This window comes from Lonchura striata, chromosome 1, assembly GCF_050655825.1.
Source record: "Lonchura striata isolate lonStrDom1 chromosome 1, ASM5065582v1, whole genome shotgun sequence".
In the NCBI taxonomy this organism is placed as follows: domain Eukaryota; kingdom Metazoa; phylum Chordata; class Aves; order Passeriformes; family Estrildidae; genus Lonchura; species Lonchura striata.
This window is the reverse complement of record NC_140703.1, coordinates 58201162-58217377: the sequence shown is the minus strand read 5'-3', so window position 1 is coordinate 58217377 and position 16216 is coordinate 58201162. Positions and strand designations below refer to the sequence as shown.

Below are 16216 nucleotides of genomic sequence, written 5' to 3'. Positions count from 1 at the left end.
TTCTTGTTGTCTCGCTCTCTAGATGGTTTACTCCAAAAGAAATTAAGGTGCCTTAACAAAGCTCAGTGGAAAGGATGAGCAACGTGGTCACTGGTAGAGAGAGAAGCTTGCAGAGTTGCAACCGGAAGACATAAGCAGGAGTTTACATAATAAAGAGAGGCAGCAGGCAGACCTACATGCACAGGGCAATAGTTTGTGAAGCAACAGAGAGCAACACAGGATGATAATCACAAGAACTACCAAAATAGTCTGTGTAATTGCTATTGTAGCTCAGTTTTGGAGAATCGTCATTTTTTATCACAGCAGCAGTGTCTTGCAGAGAGGCTGCAGGGACAAGAAACACATTTACCCTGACCTGGCATAGATGTCTCAGATACTGACATCCACACTGCAGGCCACCTGCATGTGCATTAGTGAACTCCAGCTTTAAAATTAGCTGAGGAAAATGCTGTCCTGAAAATCATATTCTCTAGCTAAAATACTGAAAAGGCAAAATTTCATAAATTTAATCTAATCTAGCTAATGTTTAGAGAAGCCTTACTTAGGTAGAAGAAACAACATGATAGAGGAAACAATAAAAAAAGCCCCTACTGTAAATATGAGAACATGGCCTCATTTAAATAAAATGCAACTATTCTTGAGCAGTAGACAGATGCCTGCTGAAAAGTTGACAATTCTTCCATTAAACCTAGCAGGTTTTATCTTTGCATCTGGCACTATGCATTACATTTATTTTGACAGAAGCTGAGATATTGGGAGTATGCATAAGACGATAAAATCCAACATCAAGATGAGATGTTGGAAGGTAAGCTCATTAAACAAAATTAAATCCATCTTACTAAACAAGGTTCAAAGGCAAAAAGCAATCTAGGAAAATATCAATGAAATAGGTTACCTTTCTATGGAGTAAAACCATAATTTGTCCAAAAAAAGAAAAATAATAGTATTGCTAACACTGCTGCTGCAGGCTTTTTCCAACATTTGTGAATAGTTTTGCAATACATTCTTGTGATGTGGTTTCAGGGAAGGAGACAAAAAGATGATGAGTGCAAGGTAAAACTGATTGTGCATGAGATGAATGCTTTCCATTCCTCCCAGTAGTGCAGTTGAGGGTAAGTGCAAGCAAACAGATTTTATTCACTTCTAAATTGAGCAGAAGACAGTTTATTTGTTTACTGTATTATAGGAGCACATGCAATTTAGCTAATGTGCTTTTTTGTTGTTGGTTTGCTTTGGTTTTGTATTGGTTTTTTTTTAATGTCTTTAAATTTGTGCTGCTGCAGGTCTCCCTGGGAAAGAGCTTTGTCTAACAGTGCCTCAAGGAGGCTGTGAACGGCTGCTTGAAGTAACTATTAGCAAAGAGCAATTTTTGAGGAAGTCTAGGTTCGGTGGTCCTAGCTAACAGCTGGTTGATAATTCTGTTGAGGATACTCTTTGCAAAGTGCCCTGTGACAATATGCTTTTTCCCCAAAATGTTTTTATACAGTTCATGCAAACCTCAACTTTTAACAGCATATAAGGAAGTGAATTCCCTGAAGATATAGGAAATTACTATCTGAGGAAAGAAGCAGCCCTCAAAAGAAAAGCATTTTTACTACTTTCTTGTACCAGGGTTTAGTCCGTTTCACCAGAAAACAAGCTTGATTTGTTCAACAGTATAAGGAAAATTAGGGAGAGGGGGTTTCTCATCTTGCCAAAAACATTCATTTAGATGGAAATTCTCACATGGTAATCGTGTCAGTTCATCTACAGTAACTGAAATTTAATAAATTATAATCGCAATAAAAATTTGAGTTGAACATTAACTTCAATAATAAATTTAAATAGTCATACATTATTTGAATTCTTATTCAGAAATGAAAGTAGGCAGTAACAATATTTGTATATGAAACAATTTGTTGCCCAAGATGAGAAAGAGTTACAAGAATGGACAATGCAAAATGAGGTATATTCATCAAATGAAATGTCAAAGTCTACTGTGCTGGTAAATCCTCCCAGTTCATTTGATTTCATGACTGCTCTGTTTACTTTTTAAAATCCTGTATTGGCAGTTATGTCAGCAATATACAGATTAAATTATACTGTTGGCATACATTGACATGAAGGAATTTAACCTCCTCAATGGTGCATATTACATAAAATATATTAAACACTTTCTTTCAAATTTATGTGATTAATTAAAAGTAAATTAAATGTTGCATTGAAAAATTAACAGACTATTTTCATCTGAAATAATGGAACACAATTTTAGCAACATGTACTGGTTTTGACTGCTCAAGATTATTAAAGCTTTCTTTTTTTGGGGGGAGGGGGGTGAGGGAGGATACTGAAAGGGGAAAATATCACCAAGAGTGATTGAAGGGGGAAAAAGTCATCATTTAGGCAATAAGTATCTGCTGAACTCTCTCTCAGGTGTAATATTCAATCAGCAGCTATTTAATCTATGTTGGTAACATACATTTATTTTTGTTATGGTCACTACTGTAGCATGAAATTGGAAGAGTATTTCCTTATAGCTGAAATGTATTACAATAATTTTGTAGTGAAAAACAAAGTTCCTACTAGCTGGAAGTTTCTTTTTTTGTTATTCTTCTCTCTGTTCAGGGACAGAGTAACACCGTGTTGTTTTCATGTGTCTTCACTTCTGTTGTTTGCTTTTGTAGGGCTTGGAGTTAAGTGGAGGGTACAAACACAGACATTGACCTCCAGCTTCTTACTTGGAGGGCCAAATGTCTAGGTATTTTTAGGGCTAGACATTTCCACACAGCATGTGTTGTATGGGAAACCACTTGGCTTGACAGCCGGTTGAAGGCCAGGCACCAGTTTTACTGCTTGTTATGTGAGGTTTCTTGTGTTTCACTAATCCCCAAGGAAGAAAAGGGAGCTGGGAACAGGTTTACCCAGCCAGTACATAAGGAGTCAACACAGGCAGCTTCAGTAGTCTCCTGAGCCTGTGAAATCTGAAACTCTGCTTGGTCCCTATAGAAAGAGCAGAGTAATTCACCCATGAGGTTGATGGTGGTAGCTGTATGCAGCATTCCCTCCTCATCTCACGTGAATATTGCCACTACTGTAAACATTCTCAGTGTTCATTATTTATCACTTTTAGGGTTTACAAAAAGTACATAAGAGAGAAAATCTGATAAAACAGATCTATCATCTTCTCAAGACATTCAGAAAACTTTACCTGCATTGTAATAGAGTTTTACAAAATCCTGGGACAATATGCTGAAGTCTGTCTAGATCTTAAGTACTATTTGGGACTTGTCTGTGCCATTCTTCAATTACCAATATTTTTCTAACATTAGGCTCGAGTTCCTTGGACTTTATGGCAACACATAATTATCTTTCCTTTCATTTGTTTAAGTGATAATACTTAAAATAATTTGTGTTCTGTAAAAATCTAGACAATAACCACTGGGAATCTCAGAAACACCCTGAAGGCAACCACTTCTAAAATTCCAAATAATTATCTCTTTCTTTGCTGCTTTTTAACGCAATGCAAGACTTGAAACTTACTAGTGATTTTGACACATGTAAGACTGACAATTATGAATGCTATATACTATCAAGGTATAAAAGAAACAATTTTTTTTTAAAGTTGAAGAGGTCACTACCTTTCTGTCCCAGAAATTACTTTCAAAAACCCCATTTCATTTGGTTGATGGGTTTTTTTCGCTTCATCATTCACTATTGTACAGCACTTTGCTTCATTTCTGAATTCCATCTCTCCCAGATGGTTTTTAATTGATAGGAGATGGTTTTCACATTTACCATTATAGCTGAAATAATGTTCTGAAATTCAAAACTTAAATATTAAAACTACACATTAGGCAGAAATGTCCAGAAGGTTAGACAATGGAATAATTTGTCAGGGGAGAAAAAGTTGGATCATCATTACAGCTAGAATTGAAGAACAGACTAGATAAAACAGATTATTGGGAGATTATATTAAAGGGCAAGTACCAGCTGCCCTCTGTTGGTTCCTGTTTTCTAATTTAACACAGATAATGTGTTATGCATAACAAGGATGATCTGTGATACTCCATAATCCATACCTTGCTATACTGTGATATTGGAAATAGAAGAAAATGCTGGCCAAGTGATAAAGTATATATGTGTATGTATGTAATATATAGTTTGCAATACATAAAAACTACATTAAAAATTGCACCCTGCAGCCTTGAGTTTTGACAATGGTGGCGTGTAATATTGCACAGGGCACCACTGTGCTTTCTGGGGTGCAGTAATCCTCACACACATGCATTCAAGCACTTTTATATTAAATGCTCTTACTCACTTCTAAAACCTTTATGTTCTGAACAAGTGAAGTGTGTGGGAGAGAGACAGCTTCCATAGATATACGGTGCCTGCTGCACTTTTAATTAATTTTTAGATTGAAAATAACTACAAGGGAAATATATGGGTGAGGGAAGACAGGCCGTATTAAAGGAGTTTTTACCACTCTGTTTATGTACTTTATTTCAAACCTTGTCTCATAAGAAACACAGAGCCTGTTTCATCAAAGAGAGTAACTATGCAGTCTCATTTCAGCCTATGTCAGTGTAATTATCAGTGTGTTTTCCACAAAAAACTGACCAGGATTTTACCAGTTTCCTTATAGCGACAAGCCTTCCTCCCCAATTCCAACACTTCTCTAATTAAAATGATTATGACATTTCAGAACTCCCCTTTTCCTTATGCATGCTACCTAGATAATACATCTTAATTTAACATTGATTATTAGTGTTGATATCACAGTGCCCACTGAATTTGTATTAGCCTTTGATTGTGACAGATATTAGACCCCTGCACCACTTCATGTAACACTGTGTAACCGAGCTCTGCCTCCAGCTTTTCCAGTTAATAAAACCCAGGTGAAATTCCTCCCCCATCCACCAATAAATCCTGCCTGTTCCATAGAGCCGAGTCAGGCGTGTCGGGGGAGGGAGGCTGTCCGGGCTGGAGCATCCCGGGGGAGCGGGAGCATCCCGGGGGAGCGGGAGCATCCCGGGGGAGCGGGAGCATCCCGGGGGAGCGGTGCCCGCAGCGCGGCCGGGCAGACGGGGGCCGCGCTCGGGCACGCCGGCTGGCTGCCGATGAGACCGGCTCGTCGGCCGCGGGAGGGGAGCCTGCCACGGGCCGAGCATCTTCTAAGGTTTTCTGTCACCTGCAGAGCGTCCATGACAGCTTTTTTAATGGCACGCATCCTGAGCCCGGCAGCCCCGTGCCTCGGTAGCCGTGCCTCGCTAAATCAGCAGCGTCCTGCTCGCCCACGGCGCCCGGAGCTCTCCGCGCTTCTTCATTGCCGAACACGCCGGGCCGCGGATTCTGGGTAAACACCGCCTCTGCTGGGGCTGGATTCCTGGCATTGAGCTGAGGTGTAGCCCTCACTTTTAAACTGGAATTAATGACAGATCGTCCAGGATATTTTTGCTAAATATTTCTTTCTTGAGAGGGAACTGTATGACTCAGCTTTAAGCTTAGGTTTATTGTTTTGGTTTCTTTTTTCGAGCCACCAAAACTTTCATAAGTGGAAAATTTTACATTAGCTGGGTTCTAAAGCATTAATTTATCAGCACTCATTCTGCACATGCACAGCTTTATACAGGAATATATGAAAACGTCTGCATGTAAATTGTTTTTGTATTTGATGACTTTTTGTGGACAGAAAGAAAATAACATAAACAAACAGCATCTGTGTGCTCAAATTAAGAATTTGTCACTGCTTCCATTCAAGTTCTTAAGCATGAAAACATTTTGCAAATGACAAGAGAAGGACAGATCTGAATTCCTTCGCAAAAGCTGGCACTTGTTTTTATTCCTGCATAAGAAAGCTTTCACAACTTAACCCTTGGTGTTCCAAAATTTGTAATTTCTGCCCAAAATAAAAAATAAACACACACATAATTTCAAGACACACACATGAGACTGCAAAAATGAAAACTATATCAGATAAGGCACACATTTTTACATAGACTTGCACATGTATGGATTAGAACAGTTAAAATCCTTTTAGTTAGGATAAAGTTGATCCATGTTGATGTTAAAATTGATAACCTTCCATAAACCCCCTTTTTTAGCATACAACAGCTCAAAGTTTTTGTCTCTTACCAGGACCAAAATTAAGTTACAATTTATCTGTGAAAATTTGTCCTCTATCTCTACAATAATTTACCTAAAAACATTGGTATGCAAGGCTCTTAGGGCCTTTTCTCCTGTAGCTTAAAACATACCAAAAATAAAATATAATAATAGAAATATAGAAATCATTTTGAGAACACAGGTTCTTACAACTACAACCAACAGAAATCTAGTCCTTTCTGGTTTTAAGATTGCTAAGAGGAGTATCTCCTGCTGATGCTGATTTTTTTTTTTTTTTTTAACTACACTGGCACAGTTGACTGGAGGTAAAATTCAGTGTCAAACTGATGCTAGAGGCACCACACAAAAGTCCAGCATCAGCTATTCTCCAGTTCATACAAATATGCTTGCTTCACCATATCATTCCTATGGCTGTAGCATATTTTTATCTCACTCTGTTTTTTCCCCATAGGAATTCCTTTGTCCCTATACTTGGCATTATCCATTCTTTCCTGTGAAATATATGCCAGTGTTGTCCTGATTTGCCATGTGAAATTCTCACTGAAGTTGGTGGAATGGTTGGTGGGAAAGATGGAAAAAACTTCCTAGCAGAGCCTGTTGCAAATAAGACAAGGGGTAAAGGTGGTGGATGACTCATCCCTAGAAACATCCATGATGAGAGTGGATGGGGCACTGAGAAACCTGATCTAGTTGAAGATGTCCCTGCTCATAGCAAGGGGGTTGGACTAGTTGGCCTTTAAAGGTCCCTCCCAGTCATAACCAGTCTATGATTTCTCTGCACAGGTTAAGCAATTGTATTGGTCTGAGTTTACAATAAGTCTCTGAAGTCTGGTACTTCATTGGCAGAATTTAATTATCCACCACAATCATTCTCTTACTCCAAAAGGAAGGAGCAACTGTGCATCACAAGGTGTTCTTCACCCTATGCTGCTGTACATCATATATACACATATATATATTCTACCAGTAAATATAAATCATGCATTCATCTAGAAAGCCAGTAAACCAGTAAGTAATTGCTTTCTTCAGTGTTCCTGCTACACTGCATGTTATCTGCCATGTAACTGCTACTCAAACAGTGACAATGCAAAGGGCGGAATGAAACACCTTTTATTCTCTTCACATAATTCTATTTTCCATCCTTTTTAAGCTTTTCCGGATACAAGTCACTCAGTTTTTTGGGCTTTTCAGCACAGTAATTTGGCATTCATTCACAATCAGATGTCAAATTTATTTTATGTATCTGCTGTATAATTATACAGTTCTCCTTGGTATTTGAAAGAGTGCATGTAGTAGAATAAATTAGCTTAAAAATAACATAATTTTAGAGCTTCTAAAATTTTCTAGGTTCACTTAACAGTAATAGACCTTTCAAGAATATTATCACTCAATACTTACTATAACTTATTTTTTTTTCACAAGCTATTCTTATAGGATACCAAGAGAAAGTCAGTTGTTGTACAGTTCTGGACATGGAGCACCCAGAGGACTTCTGAATTACAATAAGTTAACCAGAATTGACATTGACACGTCCGATCCAGTATTTCTTCGCAAAGTAGTAGAATTTTATGTATCATAACTTCTTCCAGGACAAGGTTAGAACTTATGTTGGGGAATTTCCCACTAAGAGTTTACTGAGATTGCTCGTTTACTCTGGAGAATCCCAGTTTACTCAGCCTATGATAAGATTCAAAAAAAACCCCCAAAAAACAGGAAGAAACCAAAACTATCCAAAACTATAATCTGTTAATTCAACCTTCCAATTCTTGTTTTTATTAAATGTCACTTTGCTCAATACTGGTGTCAGTGCTTTTAACTTGCTTACCTGCTGAGATTTAAACAAATCTGTCTACTTCTCAGTTTGTTCATGCTCCAAAATTCATTCTGTACTCTGTGATATAATCAATTAATTGCAGTATAAAGTACTGATTTCTGTCAAAGGTTTTACCCTAGTAATAATATTTTCTATTGTCAAAGATCTACATCTTTCTTCATGTGAAAACCATTTTATAAATAAAATTATGGTAAGAGCCAATGTAGTATTAGTGAGGTTTTTGACCTAAAAATTAAATGTTATGAATTTTGGGCAGAAATAATCTGAAATTTAGAGGCAGGAGTGAAGATAATAATTTGGTTTTAAAGTTCTAATGAACTATATAGTAAAACTGAATTGCACAATTAACCTTGGCTGATAAACACTGGTACAATGCAATTTTTTAACTCTCCGACTTCCTCTGCCTCTGAACTAATGAGTAGTTCCAAAGGGACACCAATATTTTTCCTTCCACGTTAAATCCATGTTTCTTTTTATACTAAAACAATAAACTCGTGTGGAGAAAATGAAATATATGGTAAAGAGAAACGGACAGGGGAAACAAAAATAGGGTTGTTTTTTTTTTTTTTGACAGTTTATTAGCAGTTAAAAAACACAAAACACATATTACAACAAACTGACACTCTCCTCTCTGTAGGAGAAAATTCTCATTCTCATGTATAATTTAACTTTGTCATGAATTCTTAACAGACCTGTAAATTGAAAAATCAACATCTACTCAGGGATAGCAGGTGAAGGACATGCAGGCTGGCACCAAATTTCCATCTCCTTAACATGGAAAAAAAAGGTCTTACCTTGTTGCCTGTTATTGTAAACATGTCCTGTGGAGACACCATTATAATTTTCTCTTTTTTTCTAAGCATATTATATATAACCTTTATAAGTAGTTCCCTCTAGATTTTTCCATTTAGAATCACAAATATATTAATTTAGACGTGGAATGTAGGAGGGTATAAAAAGTTAAATCCCATCTTCTTTCCATGAGCTTCATGACACACAAAACTACAATGTAGCATAAAACACCCACTGATCCTTCATATTTGTTTGTGTAGGAATTAGCTGCTACACAAAACTGCGCTGCTGAATAGACTTTACATGTCTTTTGTAAATTTCTCTTTGACTCATATGGAGCTGCTTTGAAAAGGAAACAGCCTCGATATTGCTCTAGACACAAGATAACAAAACGTGTACACTGTATAGAAGAAGCTAATGTACTGTGAGCATTAAAGGGCAAATTGCCATCCACTCAGCAAATCTGTGCAGAATTTCTCCCAGTGGTTTTCATGGAGTGACACATTAGCTAACAATCACAGTTTAGCTCTGTTTGATCATTAGGAAAAACAAGAAAGAATGCTTTCATTTCTGTACTACAGCTACTACAGTTTCAGTCAGAAGACTTTGGAATTTAGCCACAAAACAATCTCAATTTAAATCTTCAGAAGACACCTTTAGCATGGACATTAAAATTCCAGAGCAAACTTTGTAGACAAGAGTATTCACAAGATAACCTCACGTGCCCTCATATGGAAGTGCACCTTTTCCATGGTTACACAGTTCATTTGCACGGAAACATAACAATTTCAACCTGCTCCATTTTTGCCTTTCCTTCTTTAAGTTTAAAAATTAAAATTCTGCAGGACAGAGCATTAGGATTATAGTCTCATGAGCAATTAAAGTCCGGATGGTGAATTAACTGCAGTGATAATATTGTGGTCAGATATTTCTGTTCTAACTTAAGAGCTTCTGTGGATCATCTGGCCTGTGCCTGTGAAAAGTTCTCATATTTAACTTTTGGAAAGGACTTATCACCTGGTTATGCCGTGAGACTCAAATCTCTCTTTTCAACAACAAAGATTTGGTTGGGTAACTCTGAGATAGCAACATCTGCTTACGCAGCAAATGAGAACTCTTTCCATAAAGAGAAGGCTGTTCTGACTATCTCAGGGTATATAGTGTCATAAAACCCACAATTGGAATAAATTATATGTTTCAAAGGTAACTTATGTAGGTGACAGACTGTTCATCATGTGATTTATACCGCTTAATTCTACAGAACATATATACTTTATTTATTATTTATTTTTTCTGCTTTCATGCAAGTACACAAGATAATTTTTCAAGCTCTTAATTCCATTTGCAAATACTTCTGACCTCCCTTTAAGGTCTGTACACCATTAAAGACTGACACAAATCAACTTACATAAAGCAATTCCAAAGGGACAAGTAATGTCAATAATGCAAATACAAGACGGACTATATGTACAAAATATGCATTAGAATATAAACCAAGTAAAAAGGGGTATCTTTCCTTGGCAGATTGGGATAAAATATAGTCCTGTTGGGTTCCACACCCTCACCCCCACCCTCATTTTAAGGTTGCAATAAAACTACCAAAATAAAATATTACTTCTCTGTAATGGGATAACCATATGTTAAGGAAAATGCAATTAACATTGCTCACATCCTTATAGTTTTTTCAATCTGCCCAATTAACCTAAAACATCCACAGTGTAGATCTATCCTGATTATGAGACCACCTGCAAGAGACATTTTCTGGGAAATAATCTCAAAATATTATGGTTTCAGAGAACAGAACAGCAAATTGATGGCTTAAGACTTAAGTTTCCATGACCCACCTCTACATCACTTTATAACAGAAATATTTTCAACCAAACTATATTAGATATTTAGAGAAAATAACTCAAATTTGCTCAAGAGCAGACAGATTGGGGGACAGAGGAGAATCTAATTCTTAAAATTCATTCCAATAGAAAATTTTTTCAATAGGAAACACCCGTCCTCTTAGAAAGTGTTGACTAAACTAATTTTTGTTAAAGACAAAGAAAATAATACCTTTATTAATAATTATCATGAATAGTGTATTATAGGTTGCCATCTGTGTATAAGCAATGTAATAATTAGAATGAAGGTATTATTTTGCTGATCTGTACTTCAAGGAACAGAGCTGACAGTTTCTCTTGGATCAAAACTAATGCTCTTAACTGAGCATATCCAGTGACTTGAAACCTATTGTTTTTCATGTATTGGGGTAGCATTTTTATTATTATTATTATTATCAAGAATTTGAACTCTAAGCTAAAAATGACCCTGTTGTCTGCTAAACAGAAATTGGACCAAGCTACAAACTTATGCAGTTGTATCTGACAAATTCATCCAGCAATAGTTCATTACTTGATATGTCCATTTAAGATAATATTCTCTCTTTTCACACTATTCAGGAGAGTGATAGCAAAATGAGATAGCTCTCTCCTCATTAGGGAATTCTTTATCTACTGATTGTCAATATTGAAAGTCAGGGCATTTTCCCCCAGCACTCATTATTCAGTGATGGCTGTAGTTTCAAGTCCATTCCCTTTTTTTATGTGCATAAAGAAACAACTAGAGAGGTTCAGCTTGCCAGAAGTATCCTGAAGCAAAATCATCCATTCGAAATCAATGATGAGTTAGACAGTGCCCAACACCTGTTCAATCAGTGGGAAATAATTCAGCACAGGTGTTAATGGCAAGTCCAGTTTGCATAACTGCAGCTTCATGCCCTGGAAATTCAAAAGGTCATCATCAAAATTTTACAAAGACAAACTAAAAAGCAAAAAACTTTGTAATAGTTACATGATAAAAATAATGTTACCAGATACTTAGATTTTAGATAGCATTGACTTGACACAATTATAGAAAGTGAAGGTCTCTAAGCTAGCTTTTGGTGCATCCTTAATTGATTAACATGGAAAACTATTCCGGATTTCTGTGTGGAAATTAAAATTACTGTTCTGACTAAATCTTAAGAAGTCTGGATATAGCCCATTATTTTAGAAGCTTTATCTAGAATTTATAGCAATAATTTTTTAAAAAACATATAATAATAAATCTATTCTTAATAAAAGTGCATTCTGACTTAATCTAAGCAAGTTTTAGTTCAGGGTACAAGAAATCTTTGGGGGTCATTGAGTCATCTAGCAGGTTGCTTGCTCACTGACCAGCTGAGATTTAACATCTCCCAGAAGTATCCACAAGCTCTCTAGGCAATCTCTTCCAGTGATTTACCACCCTCACTTAGGACTCTTTAGTTTAAAGGGTAAATTTGCCTTGCTGCACCCTGTGTCCACTACATCTTGGCTTTCCATTGTGTACATCTGTCAGAAGTCCCTGTGGCCAACCCTTTAGGCAGCTCTGCACGGCAATTGGATCCCCCACAGCCATTTCTTCTTAAGACAGAATAAACCCAGCTCTCAGACTCTGAGTTTTCTTTATGTTCTCTCTGGCTCACATCTCTCAGTTCTGTTCTTCAGCCCCCAGACACCAAGGCAGCTCTCCTCGGAACTCATTCTTTGTCAACATCTGCCTTGCACTGGGCAGCCCTGCACTGAATGCAGTGACCCCCACGTGCTCTCACAAGTCCCACAGGGCAGGGACCACTTTCCTCAACCTGACACTGTGTTCTTCCTGCTGCAGCCCACCCTGCCATCAGCCCCAGGGCACGCTGCTGAGCCATGTTCAAGTTAGTGTCCTCCAGGACCCCTGCCCTGCACTGCAAACCCCAAACTCTGCCATTTCTCTGAGGCGAGAGCCGGCTCCCAGACTGTACTGGGGCAGGGGCTTATTCCACCCCAGGTGCAGGGCATTGCATTTCCCCCCAGTTAACTTCATGGGGGTTTTATACATCCTCTCTCCAGTCTCTCAAGGTTTCTCTGAAGTGCTTGCTCTTTAAGCTATTGATTGTTCTAATCAATTTCGTGTCATCATTCAAACTTGCTCTAGGTAAAGAAATGAAAACTGACAAAATAGAAGATCTTCACACATTAAACAACTGACTAGAAGAAAGAAAACAAGGTAGGACTATTTCACCATTACCCTTAGACAAGTTCTGTAGAGGTTGAAGTCCCTGCAGCACAACACATTACAGGACTGTAAAAGAGGCTAAGCAGTGAAAAGTAGCATTTGTTGTCAGTAGTAAGTTACCTGCAGTAATGAACATACTGCTCAGTTATGGGGATTTGCAGTCTTATTTCTTCAAAGATGCAGGAAGCCAAACTCCAAGAGATCAGTAATGTATACAAACATATAAATATATATTAAAAAAAAACTAAAATAAAATTGTTTATGTTTAATAATGATTACTGATAATTGGTTTTTGGGAAAAAAATTGTGATTTCTAGGTTATAACATGGCTTTAGTTGGTGCTCACATAATTTTCATTATGCAATGGAAATTCCTAATTATTTTAATGTCTTTAACCAGCTAGTATGTGCATGTGCTATCAATGCTTTTTAAAATAATGCCATACAATTATCATGGTGTGCATTCTAATGCATCTAATTCAGTGATTTAATTTATGTTTTCTTCCTAAAAAAGTTCCAATGCTCCTTATGCAGTTATCTGAAAGCTGCAAGTGTCCTTTAAGCCAAGTCTGAGAAGCTCAAGATACATTTAAAATACAATATCCCTTTTCTCTCTCTTATTTATCCTTTACCCATAAAGCATGTCATTCCTGTACCTGTTATCATTAGTTAGTACTATATTCATCCATTGCCTTTTAATGTATTGCCATTAAACTGGATGGCAAACAGTGGGCAGGGAAAATGATATGGTCAGTGCCCTGGGGATGTAACTGTAATGGATGGATGGACAGTAATGATTCACTTACTGCAATCAGTGCTACTCCCAGTCAGTTTTGTGATGCAATATTAGTTGCAGAAGAGATATTAAAAGAGAGAAAAAAAAATAGAAAAGTAGATTAGCCTACATAAATGGGAAGGAAATAGCAAATAGTTGTGGCTTGAACCCTTCTGTTTATTGCTGGGTTTTAAAGTTCAGAAATAGATGAAAATTATAGGAAGCACTAAAATGGAAATTAGCTTTTTGAAAAAGTTCAAGGTTGCTGTAGACATTCTGAAAGAAAATTATGTCTGTCCTTAATGCTTTTACTACAGGCCTCAAGACACAACAAGGCAAGGTGAAACAAACGGGCTTAAGTTATGTTTTTTCATCCCAGATGAAGGCTGAGTCCCATTGGAACTGGAATAACTTCTACAGACTGAATAAAAAGTAGTTTTGATCGAATCCTCTCAGATCAGCTGAGGAGAATAAAGCCGCTGAATAGAGTAAAATTACCCATGTACACCAAATGGCAGCAGCATAAGTACTCTTCTAGTAAGGACATACTGAGCTGGTTTAAAGCATGATGAAGTCCATAGGACTTGTACAAGCTTCATTATGGCTTTGTATGTGTCTTTTCTTCAAATTCTTTACTTCTGGTTCATGTAATGATAATGCATTACCTGATATTTACTTCCGCTATTTTATCTATCTATTGGGAGAATAATATGCTGATAATGATGATGGAATTTTTTTTTAAATGCAGCACACTGTAAAACACAAAAGAAACACAAGATGGGATTGAATTAAGTAGAAAGTTCAGAGATTAATAAAATGGCTTTATTTAAATGCTCATCTACAGAATACTTTTATAGCCATTAGAATGCTGAATTCATAGTTAATTAATTAATACGTTGACAATATTTTTTCAATGCCCTTTCTCTTTCAAATCCATTTTTCTGGTGTCATGTCTGGGAAAAAATGGTTTGCAAATACTTATTGGAAAAATTACTAAGCAGAACCAGACTGAGCAGGAGGTGTAAGAATATATTTTTGATTGATAGAAGGATTGAATGCTGTAAGAATAATAAACAGTGTTTAGATAGCAGCATAAGAAGCATTACAACTGTTTAACAAAATATGTTTATTACTATATACATATAACAAGAAACTGAATGCTACTTTAGCTTTATATAGTTTAATTTGCTTGTCTTCTGAAAATGGGCAAATATAACAGCTGTTTCCAATGTTCAACTTTCCAAACCTCACTCTCATCTAGCAAAGCAGTCTGCTAAGTTCCTGAAATTTGAGGTAAAGATGCAATTTCTGTACATGTTAAACCAAATTGGAGGTGAAGATGTAATTTCTGTATGTGTTAAGGCGCAGAATTATGATGACTGTAACGACTGAAGAGTTTAAAACTGTATCCAGTACACTTCTTGCAAAGCTTAAGTGATGTATGTAATTACATTTTTTAATTCCATGTAATATTTTCTAGCATATATGCATGTGTATTACAGTTCTCTAGCTAAACATTCATTCTCTGTGCTTTTATGTAATCTAAGATTTAAAAAATGTAATTGTTGAGCAAACAGTATAAAAAAAAATCAAAGAATGCAGATGTAATCTACAAGAGCAGAGCTAAATGTAAACCTCTTTGTCAATAAGACATGTTGCAGCGCAGGGAGCCTTTTCCTCCATGGAACATGGGGAGAATGGGCAAAGCAACAATCTCTGCTGAAAAAGGAGTTGCTGCTCTGCTTCTACCCATTTTCCATGTGTGATGATCAGTGATTTTTTACTATAAACATGGTGCAGTTAATTGGTTCAAATAGCCGAATTCTTTTCTGCTCCATCATTGTATAACTGTTTTAGTTCAAATCCACAAGCAGCTGTTTAGAAGTTAAAGTAGATACTGTCCTTCTTCACAAGGGAAGGTTATACATTTACCATTTCTCTGCTGCAGAACCAATCTCTTTGTTTCACATATGAGTTTGTGCTGGATGGCTTAGGAATGCAGGAAGTTATGCATTGCCCCGGAGTTCAATAAGGTTTGGGCAGATTTATGGATGAATGACATGCTCAGGCATAATACAAAACACAGCCCATGGTACTCCCCAAAATCAATCAGTTTGAAATCTCTTCCTTTCCTCTCATGTCTTATCAAGAAGAAACATCCCATAGCATCCTCCAAAACCTTGGAATTTTTCTGCTCCATTAAAATCCCCAGACAATTACCTCCCACATCCTGCATGTATTGAGTGCTGTTTTTCATGTGTGTGCAGCCAGTGTAAGACAGACAGAGAAGGTCCATGCAAATTTTTCTTTAAGACAAATAGTAATACAGTCAAAGAAGGTTAGATATTTATTTCTGCCAGAAGGAAATTAAAAATTGTCTGTAGTTTATAGCAATTCAGAGGATTTGAATAGTTTATGAGAAGAATTACTGGGCCAAAATGAAGCGTCAGTCTGTGAATCAGGGCAACACCTCATAAGGTAAAGCAAGTGTTTGGTTTCTACAAAGTTAATAAACGAAGTGAACTCAGCCTAGTGGGAGCAACCAATGCTGTTACTTGAGTTTATTTTCTTTTTTTTTTTTTTTTTTTTTTCAGACAGAGTTTCACTGGAACATAAAAAATCCCTTAAATGTATATTTTTGGTACT

General features: G+C 36.7%; 1 long non-coding RNA gene across 1 annotated transcript; it reads left to right on the top strand.

Annotated features, from left to right (window-relative positions):
* The first annotated feature begins 8027 nt into the window (after positions 1–8027).
* LOC146768685 (uncharacterized) lies at positions 8028–15085 on the top strand. The gene is made up of 2 exons (XR_014954388.1): positions 8028–12787; positions 13888–15085. It is a non-coding gene; the product is annotated as an uncharacterized LOC146768685 (long non-coding RNA).
* Positions 15086–16216: the final 1131 nt, after the last annotated feature.